General features: G+C 33.2%; 1 protein-coding gene across 1 annotated transcript in view; it reads right to left on the reverse strand.

Annotated features, from left to right (window-relative positions):
- LOC145292193 (cilia- and flagella-associated protein 65-like) overlaps positions 1 to 12,978 on the reverse strand; it is a 2,765,874-nt gene that overhangs the window by 531,849 nt on the left and 2,221,047 nt on the right. The gene's annotated exons all lie outside the window — the stretch shown is intronic.

Here is a 12,978-nt window from a genome sequence, read left to right on the forward strand (position 1 = left end):
ACACTCTTCGTTTGTAATCTTTCTGTTTTTTTTTTTATGTAATACATGTTTTAAACTGTTATCCGTTGTTCTGTTCTTCTTGTGGTTATTTGCGAACCATAACACTTTTACTGACTCATTCCACTTACGCAGGCGGAAGGATGCTGGTGTTGTTCATCCGTATGTATAAAACACAATTTCAGGGAGTTCTCAAACATTTCAACTGCATCCGATTATATTAGGAAGCAAAAACAGATGACAGTGACAACAAATAATTTCTTTCGGAGTAATACCGGAGACCAAAAATGTTTTCATTTTGTAAAATCTACCATAAAGCAACACTCAAGTAACATTTTAATACAGATTTAAAGAATCAATTCTGTTATTGTGTATTTGTTGACTACACTAATCTTTGTATCTTGAAAAATATAAGATCATTATTACTATCTGTGAGCGTGAAAAATCCCAATCTTTTTTTTTTTTTTTTTTTACTGTTTTTGCTATATAAGTATTTTATCTTTAAAGTCCCATTCAATATAAATAGTATATGCAGGAATATATACTGTTAATTACATTTTTATTAAGTCCATTACATTCTGATTAACGCCGGGAACATTAAAATTAATATAATTGTAGTGAATCCACCCTACGGATAATAATAAACTCTCCCACTTAATATAAAGACGGGAGAACGTCTATTGACGTTTGTACGTATTTATGCAAATATAATCCCTCTCTTTATTTGTTGCATTTACTTTTCTCTTCAATATATTCTGTTTCCACTACTTACCAAGTTGTATATGTCTTCTGAAGTCTTATAGAACCACAACAAATATAAAGAAATATAATCGAGTTAATTTTAAAAATTATAGCAATAATTTTTCACCAAACATAGAAAAATGGTCTCGCCAGTATGCTCTAATTATTTTGTTTGATTTGTCTACAAATTTCTTTATTTTTATTTCTGGTTTTCATTTGAGATAAAAAAAATAATAATGTAAGATATAAATATGTGAGATGAAAATGTAATAAATTTTCTATGTAGGATTAACTAGACAATAAATCAGATTAGAAGACATTAATCTGCTCTCATCAATGAATTGACCCTCTCTGACCCTCAATAGCGCTACTATGGACAATTTTTAGAATTCTAAATTAATTCAGAAATAATGAAAAAGAGTGAATTTAGAAAGATATTTTGGGTCTTTCTGTCTGATGAAATATTGGACATGTTGATCTGCATATCCATATTATATATTCTGTGAGATTGCAAATAATTTTCTTTTTTATTTTTTTTTATTTTCTTATTTTGTTCTAGCTGGGGATGGGTTTACTACCGGATGCCAGATATTTACTCATTAGCTCACACATGCTAACCGAGAGATCTTTGTAAGACTTTAAAAGTTCCATTAAGCACAGTTGTCTATATCTCTTTTGCACTTAGTAAACAGAGAATATTTCCTAGATAGTTTTTGAACTTCTTTTTCATGAGCCTGGTTGCTCCTCCGATTACTGAAATGAGGAGACTTTCCTAAGATTCGATTTTATTTTCATGTCGTACATAAGACTTTGATATTTCATTATCTTCTCCTTTCCAACTCTGTTTAACCCAGCATCATTGAAGACACTAATTTCTACCTTCTCCTTTCCAACTCTGTTTAATTTCTACAAAGGCTATTTATTTCTCCTTCTTGTCCCATATCACTATGTCAGGTTTAATAGCTTCACTTTCTGGGTACAACTGTAGAACTGTAGAAATTGAGTAGCCATAGTAGATGGTGCATGACTTATTTTCAACTATGGTTTCTGGGATATGTTGCCAGGACTTGCTGCTACATTCGATGTTAAATTTTGTACAGATCGTCCGGTGAAGATATTTACACAGGCCATTGTGTTGCATTGTATAACATATGTCCCCCAGCAGAAGTGTACAGCTGGATATTAGGTGGCTTACACTCTATTTCTATGTGGTAGAATCTGCACTTGTTATTGCTGACACCACTTATCTTTTTAAAAAGCATTACCAAGCCTTGATCTTAGACAATCATTATCAAACCTTGATCCTATGGCAATCAGCGATCCTCTTTTTAGCCATTATTCTATTAGTCTATTGAGTATTTCTGATCTATATAGTTTTGGATGAATTCAGCCATAAAATACTTTGCGTGCTGTTGGTTGGCCCATTCTTCCAGTTTATTTTTAAATGGAAAGTCTTGATGTATTTTTGTTGACTTTTTTAGGCTATTTTTTTTTCATATATGTGCATGTGTTTGTGTGCATCACTATATATATAATTTTACAGTAGATTTGGCTTTTTATTTATTTCATTTGGAAATGCGAGCGTACAGATAGCTTTTTAAGGTCACTCATGTTTGTATAGAAAATTTTGGTATAAAGTATAATAATTATTTACAAGGATTCTCTTTGAATCTTAATTTTCATCCTCCGTACCTGTAGATAATTATTATCTATTCATTTAAAACAAAATTTGTTTAGATAAAACACAGGAAAGAAGCAACATTTTCACTAGAAAGATTGTGTCTGATTTGAATTGTCTGCCTTTCACTTCTGTAGTAATCGTCAGGCCGGAAAATATGGAATTTGTGTTACCATGTGTTTTTATATATACATGGGATGCCCAATTCAGCTAGCTCAGATTCATGGTTACTCTCACGCACGAGCTTTTGTATTCATCAGTCAATCTCTGGCTCTACTCACGAATTCCATGTATTCTATCCTAATGATATCCTATGAGGATGAAATACGGAAAATTATGTGTAGCTTAATTGCCATATATTTTCATGAATTACTACCTAGCTCGGCTCACATGTTGAGCACTCTTACAGTATATACTGAAAAATGATACATAAAATATTATATTTCCTCACAACTTTTTATATAGACGAATAAAATAATTATATGTGTGTACATAATCATGTATACATTTTAAAGAAACTTAACTAAATTTGCAATTAGAAAACTTATGAAAACATGAGATACCCAAAGGAACACTTCTTATAATCTAGGTTGCCATTTTTTTATCATTACATTCCCTCCTACTTTCAAGATACTATATATACCGTCGGAATTTTCTGGGTAGTTTATGTAACACAATAAAAGACGTTGAAATGCTGAGCCAATGAAATCAAAGCAGCCAACGTCTTCTAAGAAAAAAATTATTTCCTCTTAGTTTATTATAAAAAAAGACGAAATATTTATCTGCTTTGAACGAAAATCTCTTGACGCTGATGCTTGGTTTTAAGTGTAACATTGCAAACTTTTATAGATGACACATTTTTTGAAGAATCATTAAACAGATCGAACTCCAATCTATTTCCATCGTTTACATCATTATATGTACCAATTACTTTTTCACTTTCTAAAGAATCGCTAGTGTTGTGCACTTCTGTTTCATTTCTCAGAAATCAAGGGACCCCTTTCCTGGGACTAACACTTTATCTCTATATAGGATATATAGATATTCGAATATTCTATTAATGTACCCCTTTACCTCTCAAAAGTTTGTAAAAAAGCTGAGAACATGATCTTTCTCTTCCTAATTAACCATTTATCTGTATCTTTCTTGTGGTCTCTACTGATCTTACCAAATTTCAGGACAAGAATTCATCTAGTCTGATGGAGTATCCAGGTTCAGGCTGTTACTTGAGATAACATCACTTGAAAAAGGTGCACCATTCCCCGTAAAAGCCACTGTGGGTTAGCCATACCAAGGAGATTTTATTAGGGCTGTGAATATTTAGTAGGGAAAAGTATCCTTATGCCAGGTTGTCCTTAACAAACCCCTGTACAAAGAGACCTTAGGCACTCAAGTTCTCTCTGTATCAAATCTTGTGAATGAGAAAATTCCTTTACAATTCAGGGAATTCTGTCGGTTATAATTGTGGATTTATAACATTAATGTTTTCATGTACATCTGCTGTATAGAGCGCTTACCGATACCTCTGACCCACTTGTTTCCATGGTCAAATGGCATTTTTTCATCGATTGCATTCACTCTGGATGAGCAGCCATTTATTAGCAGATGCAGGCGTGTTACACTGTGCTAATACACTGCCTTCAGTATCAAACACTGCTTTTCAGTTGCAATTATTTTTATGCTCTGCTGCCATTATGTTCATAGGAATAAGCACACATTTGTAAAGGTTGTTATGAAATATATTATCATCGTCAATAAACATTTGTGGGTACTTATGCAGAATAAGGACCATACTACTTGAAATTTTCTCGGTGGTTTATGTAAAATGGTAAAAGATGTTGAAACACTGAGCTAATGCAATCAAAGCAACCAATGCCTTTAAAGAAAACATTTACTTGCTCTTAGTTTATTATAAAAAAGGATGAAATATTTATTTGCTTTGAATGAAACATTATGAAAATTAAGAAAAAAATTTTTTTTTTTAAAGTTTGCCATTTGTTATCCAAAAATTGTCCTCTTGTATGAGCATGTCAATGACCCTTATCACAGTCTCTTTCATCTCATTTGTCTCAAACGACAGCTTCTAAGGTTTTTCTTGAGCTAAGGAAATAACCAAAAGTCACAGGTAACAAGGTATGGATTATAAGGAGGGTGAGGACCCTTCTTAATGCCTATCTTGGTGAAATAGTCTGTGACAAGGATGGAGATGTGAACTGGTGAATTTGCACAAATCTTCCGCATCTTCAGTCCATCACAAATAATTGTGTGTACAGTTTCCACGCTGGCATTAAACTGTGCACTTATTGTCTCTATAGACACAAGATGGTCCTTATTCATGAAATTCTTTATTTAGCCAATCAACTCTGGTGTTTTGACTTCCTTATTCCTCTCACACCTCTCACCACCACCCACAACCTTCCTGCTTACTTTGAATTTTTTATGCCACTCAAATACTGATGCTCGATTCAAGCAAGATGGTCCAAAAGCAGTTTGGAGCATTCCATACCTTTCTGTGGCATTTTCCCAAGTTTAAAACAGAATTTTATTACATATCGTTCTTCTAAAGTGTCCTCACGTCCAGATAGCATTTTTGAAATTCACCAGCTGTGACGATTAGGCTTTAGTAGGGTGTATTCCAATTCTTGCTGTAGGTGTTCATTTGAACCTGAAATCATAAAAACTGGTCAATCTCATAAGACGGGCGCAACTGCGAAATTTTAATAAATTAAAGGCTTTCTCAAGAACGATGGTCATTGACCATCCCTCTCGAGAAAGCCCACATAAGACAGGCGAAATGTCGAGCCTCGAGGTCTCTCTGCCTTCATTTTAATTTCATACCGTCAGATTTTATCCATTTTTTGGTAATATATATATATATATATATATATATATATATATATATATATATAGGAAGCTGGGGAGTCCCGTTTTCTATTTAAAAAATTTTACTTAAGGTTTTCTTTTTTCCATCCTTATATAATTGAATTCTCTTTTGTAATTATAAACTTTCCAGAAGTCGGATTCTGTAAGTGCTAAGTCTGCGATAGATTAAATTTAGTTTCTTTTGTGGGAGGAATTTAAACGGCATTTTTTATTTTTATATTTTTTAAAAACTTCTTTAGATTATATATATATATATATATATATATATATATATATATATATATTGGTAAGTTACATACCAGCCATATATATACTCACAAGCTGAAAACATCATAACTAGGATTGTTATTTGTAACAATTTCAAGTATATTATAAGGAATATATATATATATATATATATATAAATATATATATATATGTATCGTCGTGTAATACAAATAATGCAGAAATCATAGAAATAATTTTCTTCGATAATTCTCATTTATTTCACAAATGTATGTATTCTGTATTCTTGGTTTGGAAGGATAATGGCCAAAGTTTTACAAAGCATAGAAATGAGACAGCAAATTTCTAACTTGAACCACACAGAATATCCACTGCTAAAGCGAGTAGCCGAACTAATCTTTGAAAGCAATATCAGATTTCCCAAATCCCAAGAAGCTTAAGCCAAGAGATGCTTTTTATTTCTCTCTTTCTTTTGTAGTTTTCTTGCAATCATTCTATTCTTGAGAGGCCAGTTACAGAAACTATGGAGACAGTATGGCCAGACGCCATTTTGTTTCTTGTTTGATTGTTTCTTTTGTTGTTGTTTGTTTAATCAAACTCCCAGGATTAACACATCTGTTTAACATCAAAATATCCCCGAATCTGAGAAGACGGACGAATCGAAACAAGCATGTCGAAGAGGAAGAAGATGAAACCGTCGAAGTGGTTGGATCAATAAATCAGATAAAAATATACTCTTGATAGACATAAAGGAAATGTAAAAGGGTGGGAAATTCTCACAAGTGAAATCACAGAGCGCGAGTAAAGCGGAAGGAAAGATTTCCCGCGCACTTCCTATCTTTTCATTCGACAATACTTCTCATTGCTTTCTTTTCACTTTCCTTTTTATCGTTCTTATTGTTGCTAGTGATCCGCCTTCTCCATTTCTTCATAAGAAGCTTTAAAAGCTTAGAGTGGGTTATTGATGCAGGAAAATTTATTAAAGGCAAATCTAAATGCATTTAGTCACCTCTCAAAATGTCTCTCAACCACGGAGGCCAAAAAATCTATGTTATTAAGTGTTTGATTTATGTCTTTTTTTATTTTAGTTCTTCTGCACTTCCTGCAAACTTTAGAATATTTTGACAACCATACTTGCTTGGAATTATGGCAAATCTGATATCGACTCAATAAACTTTCTTGCCACTCGAAAATTTACAGCCTGGTGCAAACATGATAGAACATTAGAAAACATTCATATATCTAATAAAGAAAAAAAAATCATTAAATAAATTGTAGTTTTGAAATTTAATATAAAAAAATAAGGTAGGGTGTAGTAACTACTTAGTATTCTGACAATAAAAATATTGTTTATATATATATATATATATATGTGTGTGTGTGTGTGTGTATGTGTGTGTTTTTATTACCGTTTTATCTGTTTGGTTACATATGTTTCGGATGTTGGACCGTGTTTACGATCTAACGGCCTCGCCAGACCTTACAGAAATAGTTGGTTAGTATTAGGAAGAATTGTTTTTAGGAGGAATACGGGGGGGGATGAGGGGGGCAGGAGATAATAGAGGGGGAAGGCGGGTAATGACAATATTTCAGTTTTGAAGTTTAAAGTATATTAGGTTGTATTGTGTGTGTGTGGGGGTAGCAGATTCAGGTAGGCTTGGGTGGAGATATGTGGATATAGGGAGGAGGAGGGGGAGAGAGAGGATGGTAAAAAGAAAAGAGAGAAGAGAGGGGGTAATGAGAGGAGGGGGGAAAGAGTTTCATTTTTTGGGTTTTAAAATTTTGACTATTTTTTTCCCCTGTTCGATAAGGTATATTAATTAGGTGTGTGAGAGAGAGAGAGAGAGAGAGAGAGAGAGAGAGAGAGAGAGAGAGAGAGAGAGAGAGAGAGATGGGAGGAAAGGGAGGGAGACGGAGAGGGAAGGATGTTAGTACGGCTGTCATTTTTGGCAGTAAGAGAGTTACGTGGGCATTGTTCATTTCATAGCGGGTTGTTTTTAAACAGTTAAGAGTTAATACAGACGTTGACGTACGTATAAGAGCGTATAATACATATACATACATATTACAGACCAATGTGTAGACATATAGGCACATACATATAAAAACAATGCCTATGCAGATGTACATGGGTCTACATGCAGACATATACACACATACACGCAATTCTCGTACACATATATATATACTCGCACATATATACAGATGTAAGTACATGCTCACACATACATAAACATGCACGCACCCATCCGAGTACATATATGTGGTTATACAGATCTCCAGTAAGAAGTAGGTGCATACATACACATACATATACATACAAGTACACACATACATACGGACTCATGCACACGTATACATAATTACCTAAAAATATATATTTATTTATTCATAAAATATAAATATGTAGACCCATATAGGCACATACATATATACACATATACACAAATATATGCATATCCACACATGTACACATATACATACGCATACCGGCATGCATACATCTATGCCTAGTAAATAAAGTAAAGTTAGGATAAATAATAATAATAAATAAATAAATGAGTACATGGTTTAATTCAGTTAGGTTATTTAGGTTAATACTGCGGGTGTTATATAATATATATAAGAATATACAAGTATACACATTCATAAAAATACGAACATACATACAGACATATATACATATATACACAGAGATGTGTGTATTTATGCTGAGTATTAAGGTAAAGTTAGGGTAGATAAATGAATGAATTGATAAGTAAATAAGTGGGTGTAGATAATGCAAGGTTAGGTGGACATGTTGAAGTTATTAACTGTATTAACTCTTAACTGTTTAAAAACAACCCGCTATGAAATGAACAATGGCCACGTAACTCTCTAACTGCCAAAAATGACAGCCGTACTAACCCCCTTCCCTCTCCCTCTCCGTCCCTTTCCTCCCACCTATCTCTCTCCCTCTCTCCCTCTCATCTAATTAATATACCTTATCGAACAGGGAAAAAAGTAGTCAAAATTTTAAAACCCCAAAAATGAAACTCTTTCCGCCCTCCTCTCATTACCTCCTCTCTTCTCTCTTTTCTTTTTACCATCCTCTCTCCCCCTCCTCCTCCCTATATCCACATATCTCCACCCAAGCCTACCTGAATCTGCTACCCCCACACACACAATACAACCTAATATACTTTAAACTTCAAAACTGAAATATTGGCATTACCATCCTTCTCATTATCTCCTACCCCAAAACCCCCCTCATTCCCCCCCCCCGTATTCCTCCTAAAAACAATTCTTCCTAATACTAACCAACTATTTCTGTAAGGTCTGGCGAGGCCGTTAGATCGTAAACACGGTCCAACACCCGAAACATATGTAACCAAACAGATAAAACGGTAATAAAAAAATAAAACAAATATTTGCTCTGCAATAGTACTGAGCACTCTCTTCTGGTTTTTACTAATTACCAGTTTTACCATATATATATATATATATATATATATATATATACACTAGCATTTCAGCCCGGCATTGCCCGGGTGTTTGGAGGTGTATGTTGAGCAAAAAATAAAGAAAAAAAGCGGCCAATTTTGTTAACTATGACCCCTATTAGGACCCTCTTAACATTTATTGTTTTGGGCTCAAATCAAATTATTAAGTTAGATCCATGTTCACGGAACCTATATCTAAAATTTCAATTGTTTATATCCAAGATTGGCGAAGGAATTTGATAGAGTTCTCAAAGGTCAAATCGTTGAACTTTGATCCCTTAACAGACAAATTTCTGGCCGAAAACGGATTACAAAGATTTTCTCAAATCTTAGTACCGTACCCTGTATATCAAATTTCGAGTCTGTAGACTGAAAATTAACAGAGTTTTTGCGTAGGGAAATGTACACAGACACACACACGCGTTCACTTTTATATATATATATCTTCATGCATAATAAAATAGACACGATTATTTACATCCAGAAAAGGACAGCATAGGAAAAGATAGACTGGAGCCAAATGTAAATACAAAACTGCTACACTACCTGCCTACACCTGATGCATGTTATCTACTGATTTAATTCCCACAATAAATCCGAGGGGAACCACTCTCCCAAAGAAGTTAGTTAAAATGACGGATTGCCTTCATGCTCTTACCAATTAACAAATGGGTACTTATGCAAAATACGGACCGTGCTGAAATAATAATGTCATTATTTATAAACCTAGTCTTAACATGGAAGACACATAACAATTTACTAAACAATAGCTATTGTATACGGTTTATTTTAACTTGAACATTATATGTAAAATATAGCACGGTCTTTATAAGTACAAAAATATGTTACGATATAATATCTAACCAATGCAGCAAATCAGTATTAAGTAGGACAAATAATAGGATGCCCTTGCTTTGCATATAATACATCAGTCATGGCCGCCATTTACAGATAATTAACAACGGAGTTGTTGAGGCAGCAAGGACCCACAAATACGTCAGATAGGTGATTTTAATTCAGAGTAGTTCAATGGATGCCAACAATGATCATGACCGACAATGACCAATTGTTGTAGAGAAGCCTGTGCTCATCAAATGCCTTAAACCGCCTCAAAACAGTACTGCATGCCAGTGACCACCAGTGCTCACCAATTTCATTTTGAAGCAGTCAAATTTAAGCCAATAATGGTCATAGCAGCCAGTGGTCGATAGTGACCACCATGAACCGACAGTGACGGTTATAAAGGCAAGTAACCACCCTAAACCTAAAACAACACTAATCATCAGTAACCACTAACGCTAACACTGACAGCCAGTAGCTTCCACTGCCAGACAATTCCAGATGATTTCATTTTGGCGACTGTCGTCGGTGACTGCAATTTTCCAGAGCCAACATTGGTTACCACTAGCAATCACCACCATATTTCTGAGTTAATATCTATCTACAGTAATTTATGTAACTTACATAGGATAATGCATGAGATAATCATAGGTTAATTTGTTATCATGGGCAGGGAGGGTGTCCTTCACCAAATCTGTTATGGCTTTGGGTCATATTTTCACCGGGCAATGACGATACACAGATCGTGCTAGCACACACACACACACACACACACGTATATATAGTCTGGTGAACTCGCTCATTTGTCAATAAAATCGATTGATTGCCTGGTCTATTCTGGAACCCACTGTGGTGCATAAAATGGAAGCTCACATGTCTCCCTGCAGTAACAATCCACAACACATTGTAGTATACATTGCACTGTAGAGAATCTACTGTTGATTTTATGGAATTATTTTTATATAAAGGCTGTAATTAAAGTTTAAAACGCAAATGTCGAGTACTATGGTGGGATTGTGCTCTACACAGAAACATCTAATTAAAGAAACTACTGCTGATTTTATATGCTGAACCCTTCTGTTTGTGTGGTGAGAAAACTTCTCAAATTCATTTGTGATGTAAGGTTGTATAAAAGTGTTTACATTGGTCAAAATCAGACTGTTTCTACTTTAATCGGATTTTGTCAAGTATCCATTTTCGATACTTATTGGATGTATTTTGATACAAAAGCTATTTAAGAACACTCCCAGGCACATAAATTACATTTCTGGGAAATTTCATCCAAACCGACCAAGCAATTTTCAAGTCCATAGGGAACGAATCCACATACATAAAGTGGCCTTTATATATAACTAGAGATAACTGTAGATCAAAACATTGTTATGCTAGTGTAGCAAAGCCTGTTACATGTCTGTGTATATATATATATATATATATATATATATATATATAGAGAGAGAGAGAGAGAGAGAGTCATATAATCATATAATCATATATATATATATATATATATATATATATACATATAGTCATATAATCATATATATATATATACATATAGTCATATATATACACATAGTCATATAATCATATATATATACACATAGTCATATAATCATATATATATATATATATACATATAGTCATATAATCATATATATATATATATATATATATATATATATATACTAGCAAAAGTACCCGTCGTTGACTGGGTTCAATAACAGCTTACAGAAAATGGACTCTGATTTATGAAAGTCTGATAGGTTATGAAAAGGAAGGGTTGTAAAGAGATAGCTTCGAATTTGGGGGTATCAAAACCAAAGCAAAATATGATGAAAGTGAAAATAAAATAGATAAACCCCATAATTTATTATACCATACCTGTTCACACTGAAACACTTATCACAATATTCTTTGGATCTATATTAAAAAACCTTGTTAAACTTTGTGACGTATTTCCATTCTATGGAGGTCAGGCGCGAACGAACACCCCATAATTTTATTATACCATATTTCTTCAAACTGAAACATAATTATCAAAGTATACTTACGCAAATAGATATGGAAAGTCTTTATTAAAGTTTGTGCCTATTTCCATTTCATTCTGCGAACGCAGAGCCCTACAATTTTATTATACCATCCCTATTTGAGTTAAAACATACTTATCAAAGTATTATTATGTACATCTATATCAAAAACACTTATAAACTTTTTTTTTAATTTTTAAATTTTTTATTTCCATACTTTGTGGACCAGGCGCGAACGCAGACCCCACAACTTTTATGAACCACCGTTCTGCCAGATCAAACATACCCATTTCTGTGTCTCGATACATCTTCTATCATTATATGTAATCAGTTTTTTAAAATAGTCAACGATATAGGACTATTCGTGACCAGACACACACACACATTCATCTTTATATATATATATATATATATATATATATATATATATATATATATATATTTATATATATATATATATATATATATATTTAAATAAGGGAGTAGTCACCAACAATGTGTATTTTTTAACATTATTTCATTATTCCGTGTCTTGGTTTTTCATTGAGAATTATGTTTGGATCATTGTAATAATGTTTTTAAGTCATTGACATCGTTTACGCGCGTTTCAGACGGTCTGTGATGCGTCCTCGTCAGAAATTATATAAAAGTTGAGGAATTAATAATTGTGAAATTATCAAGTTTACACAGGGGGAAACATAACAACATCCAAGTTTTTCATCTCCGTTTTTTTCGGAAATGATATCCATTCATTCATTTGTTATTTACAAATAAAGGCATCGAGAAATAATTAAGATATTTCTCGATATCGTCTTCTCGTCAGCATAAAACGATCGTACATGAAAATCTTGGATTTTGTTATGTTTCCTCCTGTGTAAACTTGATGATTTCACAATTATTAATCTCTCACCTTTTCTATATATAGCTCTAGGTAACAACACCTATTGAGCTTTTCATAGCTGCAATACTCTTTACTTTTATAGACCTTGTCTATAACACTCTATAATATATATATATATATATATATATATATATATATATATATATAAGAATGCACAAGACAGATGAAATAATTCCACAAACAGAACAGTTTTGCACCAGT

The sequence above is a fragment of the Euprymna scolopes genome, chromosome 13 (assembly GCF_053919585.1).
Source record: "Euprymna scolopes isolate OS-2025 chromosome 13, ASM5391958v1, whole genome shotgun sequence".
Classification (NCBI taxonomy): Eukaryota; Metazoa; Mollusca; class Cephalopoda; order Sepiida; family Sepiolidae; genus Euprymna; species Euprymna scolopes.